Here is a 17,415-nt window from a genome sequence, read left to right on the forward strand (position 1 = left end):
TGTTTAAAAGAGATGTGCGAAGCAAGATTTCAGACAAAGAGTGGTGAATGCCTGGAACATACTGAGAGAGGAAGTGGTGGAAGCAGGCTAAGTAGCAGCATTCAAGAAACACCAAGACTAATACATGAGTAGGAAGGGAATAGACGGATATGGATCCTGTAAGTGTCGATATTTTTAGTATGGAAGGGTAATTGATAATGTTGGATCCCACAGGATTCGGGACAAGCTTGCCAATTGCATACAAAATTGGCATTTTCATTGTTGTACAAACAAGGACAGGAAGTTACACAATTAATGATAGGGTACTGAGGGACCTAGGGGCGGGATGTGGGCTAGTGGTGCAATGGATAACGCGTCTGACTACGGATCAGAAGATTGTAGGTTCGACTCCTACCTAGCTCGCGTGCGCTTCAAAACCTCAAAGCTGCCTCTTTCGCACACTTTTATAAATTAACCTCAATGAAAACATTTCTATAGGTGTCTGTTAGCATTTGTTCTGATTATGGATTTCATCACCTCTCCTGCCACTGGTGTTAGACGAGATGGTCTTCATTTGCTCGAACACAGCGTGCTGGATAGGACTCATGATCAGACAACAGGATTCGTAACACCAGGTCAGACGGACAAATGAAAACACACGTTTTCATTTTGGAGGCGGAGCGAGTAGCAGAAGAGCAATTTTCTCAAAGTAAATGAAAGAAAATAATCAAGGAAGGCGGTAAAATAACAGATCAACCAACAACACAGAACAAAATGAGTTAAGATGATGAACAACTCAATTTTGATTCTGAACGGTAAATGCCCTTTTCACTGAAAAGACATATTTCAATCTTTACCCAGTTCCCACCGACATCAAACCACGATGCAGTTGGACTGGAGTGGACAAAGTCAAAAATCACACAACACTAGGTTATCGTCCAACAGGTTTATCTGAAAGTGCAAGCGTCCAGCGTCCCGCTCCTTCCTCAGGCAGCTAGTGTGAGAGAGTACATCGGACACAGCATTTACAAGTAAAAGATCAAAGAGTCATACAACTTCTGCGAACCTATTGAACAAACCTAGACCGCTAAATTGTTTTAAACTCGGGTGTGGGAAATCATACTCAATATTTTACATTGGATTCTGGAGAATAATGTAATAATGATCACTGTTTTATATTGGACTCTGGGGAACAATGTTCATTGTCGAGAGTGTTGTACTGGCAAAGAACAGCATCCGAAGAGCAAGAGAATCGACGTTTCGGGCAAAAGCCCTTCATCAGGAATTACAGGGCATTCCTGTGTTGGAGCCTATTCCTGTGTTGTACTGTTCTCTGTTCTCTTTCTTCTATTACCAATAAAGAAAACCTGAACGATCAAAATGATTTCATCCCAGATGTGGTTAATAGGTGAATCTGACTCTGACAGTTACATGTAAATTTCTTGCTGCCTCAGCAGGATAGTAACATCTGGGAGTTATTGTCATCATTGGGAGAGCTAACGTATAGGCTAGAATAACAATAACCAAACATAGTCACGCTTACAGCTCGCTGACTCTCATATCTCATCTTCTTCCCCTACCTCTTATTGATTTTTTAGCTATCGTCCGCTGGTTTTTATAGAGCCGCTCAATCCTCTGGTTTCCCACCAAACCTTACCACATTGCATGCTTTTGCTTTAGCTTTTATGCTGTTCATGTCTTCCTTTGTCAGCCATGGTTGCCTCATCGCCCCCTTAGCAGGAATTCCTGATGAAGGGCTTATGCCCGATAATTTGATTTTCCTGCTCCTTGAATGCTGCCTGACCTGCTTTCCTTTTCCAGTACAACATTTTTATCTCTGAACTCCAGCATATGCAGTCTTCACTTTTTCCCAGAACACTGCTCATTGTTTTATATTGGTCTGTGGAGGATAATAATCTGTAATGTTGATCAATTACAGATTTCCACATCCCTTTCAATTGGCAGTTGATTCTATCACATATCACCGACTTTTGTATTTCAGTGAACCCAAGTCGGTGCCACATGTGATTATTTCTGTAGCAATTGCATTGCTCACCTGGTCATTAATTCATATGGTGTCAGTTCGGTTGCCTGATTCGTGGTTGCTCTTAATTTCATCAGTAAAATGTAACCCTTGGTCAGAGTCGACCTGGAGGGATATCCGACCTCGGGATTACTCCTTCAACAATATTCAAGCTACAGTTGTCGTGGTGCAGTTTTGGGCGGGAATGCTTCTACCCACCAGGTAAGTTGGTCCATGATGACCAGGCATTAAGATTTCCACGCGAGGGTGGTACTGGCTCTGTAAAATCTATCTGAAGGTGTTTCCAGTGCCACCTAGATCTGGGCAGGTGTCCCACCCTAACTTTTATGAGTCTCCCTGGGTTATGTTGTGCACAAACCATGCATCTGTGGCAGTACTTGGCCACATCTCATCCCCCTCTCTTCCAACACCACTCTCTCCCTCGGCTTGCTATCATGGACTCTCTACCGGTATGGGAGAGCCCGTGGTGCAGTTCAAGCAATGTGTTTTGTGTACGTGCTGGTGCCAACACCTTGTCTATTAATCTGCAGACACCATCCTCCCCTTTGAATGCTGCCTGTAGTCTCCATTGCTCTCTCTCTCTCTTCCTGATGGGTGTCCTCCTGTCACTGCTGAATTTGGATAGCATCTTTCACTAATTCAACAGTGGGTATTGCAGCTTCGTCAATGGCTTCTTGTTCTGGGCTTTCTGAGCTGCTCGGTCTGCTGCCTGGTTTCCTTTGAATTTTAGCAAACTTGGAATCTCTTTTGCTGGTTCCTTTTGATACGCTTTTACTTTTATTTCTGCAGCCTCTTTTGGCTGTTCACTGGCACACAATAGTGCCTGAATTCTTCAATTGGTGTCGGACAGAGGCTCTCCTCGTGATAGCGAACCTTCTTCTATCCCATGCCACCATGTAGTCATGGACTACATCAAAGACATATTTACATTTCTGTATATATATTCACGATTATTTCCTTTGCTCGTTCAAGTGCTTTGGTGAGTGCTACCAGTTCTGCTATCTGTGTGCACTGACTTCCATCAGTCCCTCTGGACATAACTGTTTCTAACTTATAATTTACGACTGCCTATTCTGTTTGGGGTGACCATGCTACTCATTTTCGTTTCCCGTTCACGAAACGGGTCTCCTCGGCTGTATCTCAGGAAGGTAACATTTACTTTCTCCCATCTTCATCCCCGTCTTCATCTCCATCTATATCCCCACAGTTGTGTAGTTCCCCAGTGTGTAGAATTCCCTCAGTTGCGTTTTCTCCTGTATTCCTAAGTATAACTCGGACTAACTTGGGGATAAAAAAACTGTCTCTCACATTGTCCATCCCATATTGGAGACAGCCCTCAGTTTCCTTGTGTGAATCAATTTTGTAAACTTGGGGAGAAAGCTCGAACTGTATTGAACAGTCCCAAGACGTTTCTGACTCCTCTGACAATGAAAGGACATGGCATCTGTTGGTTTGCCTCCTTGCGGTCATTGGGCATTTCTTTGAGTCCCTAAGATATAATGTGTCCCATGTATAAGACTTGTGTTTTGCCAATTTGTGCCTGTGTTGAGCTAACTTTAACCCCGCAGTTGCCAATTCCTGTAATACCAGACATAAAGCTTCCTGCTTCCCTGACTCAGAATCTGAGGCAATTAGGATATCGTCTACATATTGGAGGGTAGTGCTATCTCTGGTAAATCTAGTTTCTTCAGAATGTCGCTCATCACCCTGTGAAAAATAGTGGGGCTATTGTGGCACCCTTGTTGCAGGCAAGTTCACATATAATGCCTGTCCCATACTGTGAAAGCAAATTTGTTCTGGGACTCAGGGTGTAGCCACGTGTACTGAACCAACGCCTCCCGATTGGCCCAGAAACCTACTTCTGGCCCGGTGTGCTCTCTACCGGTGGGACCGTTTACCCTCCAGGCCACCGTCAGTATTCCAGCTCTGTCATTATACTACAGACTGGCAGGATATCATGGTTACTCACAGTGTTCATGCTCCCTACTTGGTAACGTGTGCTCCACTCGGGTTTGGCTCTTGGTCAGAGTGATCAGCTCCTCTTCCTCACCACATTGGAAATTACAAGTCCAGACATTCCACAACGTTTAACCTAAACTCTAACTGGACTCTGCATTGTTCGTCTCTACAGAGTCCAATAGACAATAGACAATAGACAATAGGTGCAGGAGTAGGCCATTCAGCCCTTCGAGCCTGCACCGCCATTCAATATAATCATGGCTGATCATTCTTAATCAGTATCCTGTTCCTGCCTTATCTCCATAACCCTTGATTCCACTATCTTTGAGAGTTCTATCCAACTCCTTCTTAAATGAATCCAGAGAGTGGGCCTCCACTGCCTTCTGGGGCAGAGCATTCCACACAGCCACCACTCTCTGGGTGAAGAAGTTTCTCCTGAGCTCTGTCCTAAATGGTCTACCCCGTATTTTTAAGCTGTGTCCTCTGGTTCGGCACTCACCCATCAGTGGAAATATGTTTCCTACTGCCAGAGTGTCCAATCCTTTCATAATCTTGTACGTCTCAATCAGATCCCCTCTCAATCTTCGAAACTCAAGGGTATACAAGCCCAGTCGCTTCAGTCTTTCGGTGTAAGGTAATCCTGCCATTCCAGGAATTGACCTCGTGAATCTAAGCTGCACTCCCTCAATAGCCAGAATGTCTTTTCTCAAATTTGGAGATCAGAACTACACACAGTACTCCAGGTGTGGTCTCATCAGGGCCCTGTACAGCTGCAGAAGCACCTCTTTGCTTCTATATTCAATTCCTCTTGTTATGAAGGCCAGCATGCTATTAGCCTTCTTCACTACCTGCTGTACCTGCATGCTTGCCTTCATTGACTGGTGTACAAGAACACCCAGATCTCTCTGTACTGCCTCTTTACATAAATTGATTCCAATGAGGTAGGAGTCTGCCTTCCTGTTCTTGCTACCAAAGTGGATAACCATACATTTATCCACATTAAACTGCATCTGCCATGCATCTGCCCACTCTCCTAACTTGTCCAGGTCACCCTGTAATCTCCTAACATCCTCATCACTTTTCACCCTGCCACCCAGCTTTGTATCATCAGCAAATTTGCTAATGTTATTGCTGATAAATTCTTCTATATCATTAACATATATTTTTAAAAGCTGTGGTCCCAGCACGGATCTCTACGATACCCCACTGGTCACTGCCTGCCATTCCAAAATGGAGCCATTTATCACTATCCTTTGTTTCCTATTAGCCAACCAATTTTCAATCCAATCTAGTACTTTGCCCCCAATACCATGCACCCTAATTTTACTCACTAACCTCCTGTGTGGGACTTTATCAAAAGCTTTCTGAAAGTCCAGGTACACTACATCTACTGGATTATCCTCGTCCAACTTCAGAGTTACATCCTCAAAAAATTCCAGAAGATTAGTCAAGCATGATTTCCCCTTCATAAATCCATGCTGACCCTGTCCTATCCTGTTACTACTATCCAGATGTGCAGTAATTTCATCCTTTATAATAGACTCCAGCATCTTTCCCACCACTGAGGTCAGACTAACTGGTCGATAATTACCTGCTTTCTCTCGCCCACCTTTCTTAAAAAGTGGTATAACATTAGCCACCCTCCAATCCTCAGGAACCGACCCCGAATATATTGAACTCTGGAAAATAATCACCAACACATCCACGATTTCCCGAGCCACCTCCTTCAGTACCCTGGGATGCAGACCATCAGGCCCCGGAGACTTATCAACCTTCAGACCTAACAGTCTCTCCAACACCAAATCCTGGCAAATATAAATTCCCTTAAGTTCAGGTCCTTCAGCCACTGTTACCTCAGGGAGATTGCTTGTGTCTTCCCAAGTGAACACAGATCTGAAGTACCCATTTAATTCCTCTGCCATTTCTTTGTTCCTAGTAATATATTCCCCTGTTTCTGTCTTCAAGGACCCAATTTTTGTCCTAACCATTTTTTTGCCTTGCACATACCTAAAAAAGCTTTTACTATCCTCCTTAATATTCTTGGCCAGTTTACCTTCGTACCCCATTTTTTGTCTGCGTATTTCCTTCTTAGTAATCCTCTGTTGCTCTTTAAAAGCTTCCCAGTCCTCAGTTTTCCCACTTATCTTAGCTATGTTATACTTTTTCTCTTTTAACTTTATATGTTTCTTTACTTCCCTCGTCAGCCACGGCCGCCCATGCCTCCTCCTGGGATCTTTCTTCCTTTTAGGAATGAACTGATCCTGCAACTTCTGCATTATACACAGAAATATCCGCCATTGTTCCTCCACGGCCATCCCTGCTAAGGTATTGCACCATTGAACTTTGGGCAGCTCCTCCCTCATAGCTCCATAATTCCCTTTATTCAACAGAAGTACTGTCACTTCCGACTGTACCCTCTCCCTCTCAAATTGCAGATTGAAGCTTATTGTATTATGGTCACTACTTCCCAATGGCTCCTTCACTTCGAGGTCTCTGACCAATTCTGGTTCATTACACAATACCAGATCCAGAATTGCCTTCTCCCTGGTCGGCTCCGGCACCAGCTGCTCTAAGAATCCATCTCTGAGGCACTCCACAAAGTCTCTTTCTTGTGGCCCAATACCATCCTGATTCTCCCTGTCTACCTGCATGTTAAAATCCCCCATAACAACTGTAGTGACATCTTTGCGACAGGCCAATTTCAGCTCCTGATTTAACTTACATCCGACATCCAGACTACTGTTTGGGGGCCTGTAGATGACTCCCAAGAAGGGTCTTTTTACCCTTAGTATTTCGAAGCTCTATCCACACTGACTCTACATCTCCTGACTCTAGGTCCCCCCGCGCAAGGGACTGTATATCCTCCCTTACCAACAAGGCCACCCCACCCCCTCTGCCCTTCAGTCTGTCCTTACGATAACACGTGTAGCCTTGAATATTCATTTCCCAGGCCCTGTCCACTTGAAGCCACGTCTCAGTTATCCCCACAATATCGTATCTGCCAATTTCCAAAAGAGCCTCAAGCTCATCCATCTTATGTCTAATGCATTCATGTATAGTATTTTTAATTTGTTACTGTTCTCACCCTTCCCATCAACCCTTATTTCACTCAACCTTACAGCATGATGCCTTTCCGAGTTTTCTGCCTCATTAATACAGTTGTCTTTCTTGACTTCTCTTGTTCTAACTTTCCCTTCAATTTCCTTTTTAAACATCCAGCTTGTCCCCCCCCCCGCTACTTAGTTTAAATGTAGCGGTGTTGCAGTAGAAAACCTGCATGCCAGAATACTGGTCCCTAACCTGTTAAGGTGCAAGCCGTCTCTCTTGTAGAATTTATGTTTACCACAAAATATACCACAACGTTACCTGAATTTGCCACTTGTGCTTCACAAGGCCTTGTGCCCTTGGCACCTCAACCTCCACATCAAATCCCAACCTTCGCTACCTTGTCCTCTGGCTGTTTCTGCCTCACAGCACCAGGGTCCCAGGTCTGTGTGGATAGTACACATTCTCCCGGTGTCTGCCGTGGGTTTTCTCCGGGTGCTCCGGTTTCCTCCCACAGTCCAAATCTCTGCAGGGTCAGGTGAATTCGCCAAGCGAAATTGCCCATAGTGCTCGGTGCATAACGAGGGAAATGGGTCTGGGTGGGTTATTCTTCTGAGAGGCGGTATGGAATGGTTGGGCCGAAGGTCTTGTTTCCGCACTGGAGGGAATCTAATCTAATCTTTGTCCGGATGTGCGGAAAGAAACTTTATCAGCCAGCGGGTGATTGAATCTTTAAGTCGCTCTATGTAAGAGGCCGGACAGGCAGAAACCCTCATAACCTGAAGTGGTATTCCGATGTGAATTTGCGATGCGAAGGTGCACAAGTCTATGGAGCAAATGATTAAAAATGTTAATAGAAAAATAATACGATTATTTTCTGACAGGTACAGACGCAATAGGTTGAAGAGCAAGACCCTTGCGGGGAGTTCCTGGATGGTATCGTGGTTTGTATCCCCGCCTGTCATGCGGAAGGCTTGGGTTCAATTCCCCGCCGGAGAAAACCGGCCGGTTTTGTTTCAGCGGAGTAGTCAGCGCCATTTCCTCTCAGCAACAGCGACCCAGGTCCGATGAGAGTCTGCGTGGAGTTTTCATTCCCCCTCAGCGTCTATAGATCTGCAGATGAAATCTATTTTGGTCAATTTATCTCACCAGTCTTTCCTGAATACTGGACATTGCTCTAAATCAAGAATTAGAACCTGTCGCCAATGCTTTATTGACATTTATTGACAAAATTAAAGGAATACTATTTCCACTCCCTTCATTCCTTCCAGCTTCACTCTTCAGGAATTTGCATCGAACACAAAACAAAAGCGAAAATCAATCACGATCGATCAGAAGCACACGTTTATCCAGGCAGGTTGTTGACGTGAATCTTAAACTAACACTCGACACAAGATTCTGATCAATAATTCAAACAGTCATTATTAATCTTTTGAGGAGTCAATCACAACTGGAACAGAAGAACATTTCTCCAACAGAACAAAGGGACCTTTCATTTACATCCTCTTCTGTTCCGTGAGGATCGTACCATAATCCATTATCTTGCAATGGCACTAATTTACCAATTGTATAAGGTTCACCACTTGTTTTGAACATACACAGCAAGTGCAAATATCCATTCAAAAGGAGATCTGTGGTCTGCAGAGTACTATTTGTTGTCTCAAAGACACAGAACATTTGTTCTTCCACGAGTGTATGCGTTTAGTTACTGATCTGATCTGATCTGGGGAAGTAACTGTCAGGAACAGGTTGAATCTCTTGGAAACCGTAGAGACAGACGTCACTGCCAGTCCGAGAGGCGGTCAGGTCTGCCAATCAGAAATTGGCGTGGAGGCAGAGCCGAGGATTCAAACATTACATAGAGCCATGGTAATAGGGGACTTCATAGTGAGAGGGACTGAAAGGGCTTTCTGCGGCAACAGGCGATATTTGATGATTGCCTGTTGCCTTCCTGGTGCCAGGATTAAGGATATCGCAGAGTGCAGGAAATCCTCAAGGGCGAAGGTGAAGAGCCGGACGTGGTGGTGCTTGTCGGCACAAATGACGTAAGGAAGAAGAGGAGGGACATTCTACAGCCGGACTTCGGCGAACTCGGAAGAAGGCTGAAAAGCAGGACATCCAGGGTGGTTTATCTCCGGTTTGCTTCCGGTTCCTTGGGCTGGAGAGGACAGGAACAGGCAGATAATGGACTTGAATGTGTGGCTGGGGAACTAATGCATGAAGCAAGGATTTAAATTCTTGGATCACTGGAGTATGTTTAGCGGTAAGGATAAGTTATACAAGAGGGACGGGTTGCACCTTAATAGGTGGGGGACCAGCATTCTGGCAGGTAGATTTGCCACTGCAACACAGCTCCGTTTATACTAAATGGGGGGAAGGGACAAACTGGAAGTTTAAGAAGGAAGTTAAATGGAAATTTAGAACAAGAGAAGTTAAGAAAGACAACGAAATCAATGGAGCAGAAAACTCAAAAAAGGATCATGCCGTAAGGTCAACTGAAATAGGGATTGATAAGGAAGGGTGAGGGGAGTAACAAATTAAAAATATTATATTTGAATGCACGAAGCATTAGAAATAAGGTGGATGAGCTTGAGGCTCATTTGGAAATTGGCAGTTACGATGTTGAGGGGATAACTGAGACGTGGCTTCAAGTGGACAGGGCCTGGGAAATGAATATTCAAGGTTGTACGTGCTATTGTAACGATAGACTGACTGGCAGAGGGGGTGGGGGTGGTCCTGTTGGTAAGGAATGATATTCAGTCCCTTGCGCGGGGGTGACCTAGAATCAGGGGATGTAGAGTCAATATGGATAGAGCTGAGAAATTCTAAAGGTAGAAAGACCCTAATGGGAGTTATCTACAGGCCCCCAAACAGTAGCCTAGATGTTGAATAAGGAGCTGAAATTGGCCTGTCGCAAAGATATTACTACAGTTGTTATGGGGGACTTCAACATGCAGGTAGACTGGGAGAAACAGGATGGTACTGGACCCCAAGAAAGGGAGTGTGTGGAGTGCCTCCGAGATGGATTCTTAGAACAGCTTGTGCTAGAGCCTACTAGGGAGAAAGCAATTCTGGATCTGGTGTTGTGCAACGAACCGGATTTGATCAGGGACCTCGAAGTAAAGGAGCCATTAGGAGGTAGTGACCACAATACAGTAAGCTTTAATCTGCAGTTTGAAAGGGAGAGGATAGAATCGGAAGTGACAATATTTCAGTTGAATAAGGGGAACTATGGAGCTATGAGGGAGGAGCTGGCCAAAGTTCAATGGTGCAATACCCTAGCAGGGATGGCAGTGGAACAACAATGGCAGGTATTTCTGGGTATAATGCAGAGGATGCAGGATCAGTTCATTCCAAAAAGGAAGAAAGATCCTAAGGGGAGGCATGGGTGGCCGTGGCTGACGAGGCAAGTTAAGGACCATATAAAGACAAAAAGGAAAACGTATAACATAGAACATAGAACATAGAACATAGAACATAGAACATAGAACATAGAAGAATACAGCGCAGTACAGGCCCTTCGGCCCTTGATGTTGCGCCGATCCAAGCCCACCTAACCTACACTAGCCCACTATCCTCCATATGCCTATCCAATGCCCGCTTAAATGCCCATAATGAGGGAAAGTCCACCACTGCTACTGGCAGGGCATTCCATGAACTCACGACTCGCTGAGTAAAGAACCTACCCCTAATATCTGTCCTCTACCTACCACCCCTTAATTTAAAGCTATGCCCCCTTGTAATAGCTGACCCCATACGTGGAAAAAGATTCTCACTGTCAACACTATCTAAACCCCTAATCATCTTGTACACCTCTATCAAGTCACCCCTAAACCTTCTTTTCTCCAATGAAAATAACCCCAAGTGCCTCAGCCTTTCCTCATACGATCTTCCTACCATACCAGGCAACATCCTGGTAAACCTCCTCTGCACCCGTTCCAGTGCCTCCACATCCTTCCTATAGTATGGCGACCAAAACTGCAGATACTCCAGATGTGGCCGCACCAGAGTCTTATACAACTGCAACATGACCTCAGGACTCCGGAACTCAATTCCTCTACCAATAATGAATACCAAGGATTCCTGAAGAAGGGCTTATGCCCGAAACGTCGATTCTCCTGTTCCCTGGATGCTGCCTGACCTGCTGCGCTTTTCCAGCAACACATTTTCAGGTCTAATCTTCTGGAATGTTTGAGGATGTAACTCTGAAGATGGACAAGGGAGATCCAGTGGATGTAGTATACCTGGACTTTCAGAAAGCCTTTGATAAAGTCTCACATAGGTGGTTAGTGAGCCAAATTAGGGCACATGGTATTAGGGGCAAAATACTGACATGGATTGAAAATTGGTTGGCTGACAGGAAACAAAGAGTAGTGATAATAGGCTCCCTCTCGGAAAGGCAGGTGGTGACAAGTGATGTATCGCAGGGATCAGTGCTGGGATTGCTGCTATTTGCAATGTACATTAATGATATAGATGAAGGTATTAAAAGTAATATTAGCAAATTTGCTGATGACATAAAGCTGGCTGGTAGGAAGAAATGTGAGGAGATAGTTAGGAGAATACAGGGTGACCTGGACAGGCTAGGTGAGTGGACGGTTGCATGGCAGATGCAGTTTAATGTGGATAAATGTGTGGCTGTCCACAAAAGATTATTGATCAAATAGGTCAATGGGCTGGGGAGTGTTGGATGGAGTTTAATTTAGATAAATGTGATGTGTTGCATTTTGGAAAAGCAAATCTTAGCAGGACTTATACACTTAATGGTAAGGGTCTGGGGAGTATTGCTGAACGAAAAAGACCTTGGAGTACAGGTTCATAGTTCCTTGAAAGCAGAGTCGCGGGTAGATAGAATAGTGAAGAAGGTGTCTGGTATGCTTTCATTTTTTGGTCAGAGAATTGAGTATAAGAGTTGGGAGGTCATGTTGCAGCTGTCTAGGACATTGGTTTTGGAATATTGTGTGCAATTCTGGTCTCCCTCCCAGAGCAAGAATGTCGTGAAACTTGAAAGGGTTCAGAAATGATTGACAAGGATGTTGGCAGGGTTGAAGGATTTGAGGTATAGGGAGAGTTTGAAGAGGCTGGGGCTGTTTTCCTTGGACCATCGGAGGCTGAGAGGTGACCTTATAGAGGTTTATAAAATCATGAAGGGCATGGATAGTGTAAATAGACAAGGTCTTTCCCCTGTGTTGGGGAAGTCCAGAATGCGAAGGCATAAGCTTAGGGTGTGAGGGGAAAACTTAAAAGGAAGCTAAGGGACAACGTTTTCACACAGAGTCTGGTGCGTGTATCGAATGGGCTACCAGAGGAAGTGGTGGAGGCTGCTACAATTACAGCTTTTAAAAGGCATCTGGATGGGTGTATGAATAGGAAGGGTTTAGAAGGATATGGGCATAGTGCTGGCAATGGGACTATGTTCGGTTAGGATATCTGGTCAGCATGGATGCGTTGGACTGAAGGGTCTGTTTCCATGCTGTACATCTCTATGACTATAGTACAGAAATTGCAGAAGAAACTCGGCAGGTCTGCCAGCATCTGTAGAGATCTCAGTTCTGAAGAAAGGTCAATGGATTCCATGCTGCTTTGTTCTTCCTCGTCGGTTTTAGAGTATGATTCGGGTCAGGGTGGTGTAAGTGCGATTTCACTGATACCAACGTCACTCTGGGATCCCTAAGGATCTTTGCAGTGAATATATCACACACGGAAGAAGAATGAAAAAAAGTTTAAAAGAACCTCTGCCTGTCCTTATCATGCTTCATCACTGGTGGTGAGAAGTACAATATAAATGAAACTCCGTCTTTCTCCAATGTTCTAAAATCCCAGTCCTCTGCTCGCTGATCCTGCTCTGTGGAAACAATTTCTCAATATCTGCTCTACACAAACACTAGTGTCATGAAATCTCCGTTTCATCTTCTTTGTTCTAAAGAGAATAATCCTGGCTTCTGGAATCTCTTCACAAAACTAAACTCCCTCCTTCCTGGTCATGATGAAATGGGGGAATTGAGACAAGGTTTTAGAAAAATAAATTCGGTTGGTGGTGGAAACATGGAAGCCCAATCTTCAGCTTTGCGATCTCTCAGTACTCGTTGTGTACCAAGTGGAAGAAAATGGTTTTGAATAATGTGCCAATGGAGAGAGGCGAAAGCGATAAACAGTACCGTCCCTGGAGCAGGGAGAAAGAATCAGAAGAACACATCCTTGAAATTCCTTGCTACTTGGAATTCCTGGAGCAATGCGTACAGTTCGGGTCACCACACTGCCAGAAGGTTGTGCATGCTATGGGGAGCTTACAGAAAGTTGTAACAGGATATTGCCCAGTACGGGGGATTTTAACTATGAAGAAAGGTTGGATAGACTTGGTTTGTTTTGACTGAAATGCAACAGGTTGAGGGTTGACCTTATAGAAATTTATAAGTCTGTGAATGTCATGGATATGAGGCTTTTCTTTCCCAGGGTGGAGGGGTCAATAAATCGGGCACACAGGTTCAAGGTGCAGGGATAGCGGGGAATGTTTAAAAGAGATGTGCGAGGCAAGTTTTGAGACAGAGTGGTGAATGCCTGGAACATACTGAGAGAGGAAGTGGTGGAAGCAGGCTCGGTCGCAGCCTGAGGGACCTCGGAGTTCAGGAAGATAATTATTTGAAATTTGCTGTACTGTTAGAGAGGGTAATTAAGAACGCGTTTGGCACGCTTGCTTTGCTTAGCATCGGCGCTGGGATGTCATGTTGGGAATGTACAGCATGTTAATGAGACCTCCTCTCCAATACCATGAGCAGTTCTGGACCGCTGTTATGGGAAGGAAATTATTAAACGTGAACGTGTTCAGAAAGGATTTACCAGGATATTGCCAGGAGTATTTCAGATTTTAAAATATGCTGGGAAGTCAGGGACTTTTTCAATACAGCTTCAGAAGATCAGGGGGTGACCTCATTGAGGTTTATAAAATCGTGAGAGCATCGATCATGTGAATGACAAGGTTCTTTACCCAAGGGTGCGAGATTTCAACGCAAGGGGCGGAATTTTATGGTAAGAAGGGAAAGATTTAAAAAGGGCAGGAAGGGCAATGTTTTTATTCGGAGAGTAATGTATGTGTCGTTATGAACCGCCAGAGAAGCGGGGTATGCAGATACAGTTACAACGTGTAAAAGATATTTTGATAGTTCATGAAGATGAACGGTTAGGAGGGATATGGGTCAAACGCAGGCAAGTGGGACTCGTTTAGTTTGGGAACATGATCGGCGTTGACTGGTTGGACCGAAGCGCCGTGCTGTATAACTCTATAATGAACCAAGAACTGTCAGCAGAAAGCGTTACCTCTCTGCTGCTTTGAAGAGGGACGTCTCACAGGTCACCAGTTGGCGTTGTGCCATATTTTAATGTAATTTTTACGATTTTCAAATAGCAGCTCCTCTGTGGGCTTTGGTGAAAAATTCAACTGCTCAGCAGAGTTTGAAAATAAATCAAAAACTTTGAAAAGTAAAGGTCACATCATTTCTAAACTTTCTAACTTTCGCTTCAAATCGATTTTGTATCCTGGAATAAAATCAGAACTCAGACTCGTTCTGAGGAAAGGTCCATAAGACAGAGGAGCAGAAATTATGCCACTCAGCCCATCGATTCAGCTCCGCCAACATGGCTGATTGGTTTTCCCAATACATTTTCCCAATACAATGATTTAGGGAAGGCGTGATCTGAATTTGAGGTGTGGTCTTAGTTTTTCGGTGAAGTTCATCAACGGATTTCTTGTCGATTCACTATTGCCACTCATTTAATAATCAAAACCACAGAATTGCAGAGGGGACTCATCCGTTCGCGAATGGTTTCGTGCGGGCTAGTGGCGCAATGGATAACGCGTCTGACTACGGATTAGAAGACTGTAGGTTCGACTCCTACCTAGCTCGCGCGCGCCTCAAAACCTTAAAGCCGCCTCTTTTGCACACACTTATAAATTAACCTCAATGAAAACATTTCTATACGTGTCTGTTACTATTTGCTCTGATTATGGATTTTATCACCTCTCCTGCCACTGGTGTTAGACGAGATGGTCTTCATTTGCTCGAACACAGCGTGCAGGATAGCACTCATGATCAGACAACAGGATTCATCAAACCAGGTCAGACGGTCAAATGAACATGATCGGCGTTGACTGCTTGGATCGAAGGGCCGTGCTGTATAACTCTTTTATGAACCAAGACCAGAGCTGTCAGCAGAAAGCGTTACCTATCAGCTGCTTTGAAGGGGCCCGTCTCACAGGTCACCAGTTGACGTTGTGCCGTATTTTTATGTTATTTTTTCTTTCTTTCAAATTGCAGCTCCTCTGTGGATTTTGGGAATAAATGCAACTACTCAGCCCAGTTTGAAAAGAAATCCAAAGCTTTGAAAACTAAAGTTCACATCATTTCTAAACTTTCTAATTTTCTCTTCAAATCGATTTTGTATCCTGGAATAAAATCAGAAATCAGACTAGTTCTGAGGAAAGGTCCATAAGACAGAGGAGCAGAAATTATGCCACTCAGCCCATCCTTCTGTTCCGCCAATACTGATAATAGGTTTTCCAATCCCATTTTCCCGCTTTCTCCCCCTCACCTTTGATTCCCTTGCTCCTCAAGAACGTATCTGTCTCTGTTTTAAATATAGTCAATGGCCTGGCTTCCTCCAATGACAGCTTTCTGTGGCAATGAATTCCACAGATTCACCACATTCTGGCGAAAGAAATGTCTCCTTATCTCCGGACCCGAACGTTAAGTGTGATTTCATTCCACAGATGCTGTCAGGCCGATTACCCAGCAATTTCTGACTTTGTTCCTGATTTCCAGCATCCGCAGTTCGTATTTTTTTTGTAACCTCGAAGTTTGTAAACTGACTTAGCGAAGACGTGATCTGAATGTGAGGTGTGGTCTTAGTTTTCGGTGAAATTCATCAGCTTTCAAAGTGAACGAGGTCAAACAGTGAAACTGATTACCTTGCTGAATATTCCGCTTGTCGATTCACTCTTGCCACTCATTTAATCATCAAAACCACAGAATTGCAGAGGGGACTCATCCTATCCCCAGACGTGGCGTGCGGGCTAGTGGCGCAATGGATAACGCGTCTGACTACGGATTAGAAGACTGTAGGTTCGACTCCTACCTAGCTCGCGCGCGCCTCAAAACCTTAAAGCCGCCTCTTTTGCACACACTTATAAATTAACCTCAATGAAAACATTTCTATACGTGTCTGTTACTATTTGCTCTGATTATGGATTTTATCACCTCTCCTGCCACTGGTGTTAGACGAGATGGTCTTCATTTGCTCGAACACAGCGTGCAGGATAGCACTCATGATCAGACAACAGGATTCATCAAACCAGGTCAGACGGTCAAATGAACATGATCGGCGTTGACTGCTTGGATCGAAGGGCCGTGCTGTATAACTCTTTCATGAACCAAGACCAGAGCTGTCAGCAGAAAGCGTTACCTATCAGCTGCTTTGCAGAGGGGACTCATCCGATCGCCGGGGGATGGCGTGTGGGCTAGTGGCGCAATGGATAACGCGTCTGACTTCGGATCAGAAGATTGTAGGTTCGACTCCTACCTAGCTCGAGTGCGCTTCAAAACCTTCAAGCTGCCTCTTTCGCGCAATTTTATAAATTAACCTCAATGAAAACATTTCTGTAGGTGTCTGTTACTATTTGCTCTGATTACGGATTTTATCATCTCTCCTGCCACTGGTGTTAGACGAGATGGTCTTCATTTGCTCGAACACAGCGTGCAGGATAGCATTCATCATCAGACAACAGGATTCATAAAACCAGGTCAGACGGACAAATGAAAATGCACGTTTTCATTTTGGAGGCGGAGCGAATAGCAGAAGCGCAATTTTGATGCTGAAGGGTAAATGTTCTTTTCACTGAAAAGACATATTTCAATCTTTAACCAATCTTTACATCGGACACAGAATTTACAAGTAAAAGATCAAAGAGTCATACAACTTCTGCGAACATATTGAACAAACCTAGACAGCTAAATTGTTTTAAATTCGGGTCTGGGAAATGATACGATTTTACATTGGATTACATTGGACTCTGGAGAATAATGTAATAATAATTAGCAGTATTTCCTGATGAAGGGCTTCTGCCCGATAATTTGATTCTCCTGCTCCTTGAATGCTGCCTGATCAGCTTTCCTTTTCCAGTACAACAGTTTCAACTCTGAATTCCAGCATATGCAGTCTTCAGTTTCTCCCAGAACAATGCTCATTGTTTTATATTGGTCTGTGGAGGATAATAATCTGTAATGTTTATCAATTACAGATTTCCACATCCCTTTCAATTGGCAGTTGATTCTATCACATATCACCGACTTTTGTCTTTCAGTGAACCCAAGTCGTTGCCACATGTGATTATTGTC

The 17,415-nt window shown here is 44.2% G+C and overlaps 4 non-coding genes across 4 annotated transcripts; all 4 read left to right on the forward strand.

Moving 5' to 3' along the window:
* The first annotated feature begins 329 nt into the window (after positions 1–329).
* On the forward strand, positions 330–402 carry trnar-acg (transfer RNA arginine (anticodon ACG)). Its single transcript has one exon. It is a non-coding gene; the product is annotated as a tRNA-Arg (tRNA).
* A 14,453-nt stretch (positions 403–14,855) lies between these two features.
* trnar-acg (transfer RNA arginine (anticodon ACG)) lies at positions 14,856–14,928 on the forward strand. Its single transcript has one exon. It is a non-coding gene; the product is annotated as a tRNA-Arg (tRNA).
* A 1,163-nt stretch (positions 14,929–16,091) lies between these two features.
* Positions 16,092–16,164, forward strand: trnar-acg (transfer RNA arginine (anticodon ACG)). The gene has a single exon. It is a non-coding gene; the product is annotated as a tRNA-Arg (tRNA).
* Positions 16,165–16,535: 371 nt separating this feature from the next.
* trnar-ucg (transfer RNA arginine (anticodon UCG)) lies at positions 16,536–16,608 on the forward strand. The gene has a single exon. It is a non-coding gene; the product is annotated as a tRNA-Arg (tRNA).
* The last annotated feature ends 807 nt before the right edge of the window (positions 16,609–17,415 follow it).

This window comes from Chiloscyllium plagiosum, unplaced genomic scaffold (assembly GCF_037043375.1).
Source record: "Chiloscyllium plagiosum isolate Xiang-an unplaced genomic scaffold, Cpla_swu_hap1 HiC_scaffold_46, whole genome shotgun sequence".
NCBI classification, from domain to species: Eukaryota; Metazoa; Chordata; class Chondrichthyes; order Orectolobiformes; family Hemiscylliidae; genus Chiloscyllium; species Chiloscyllium plagiosum.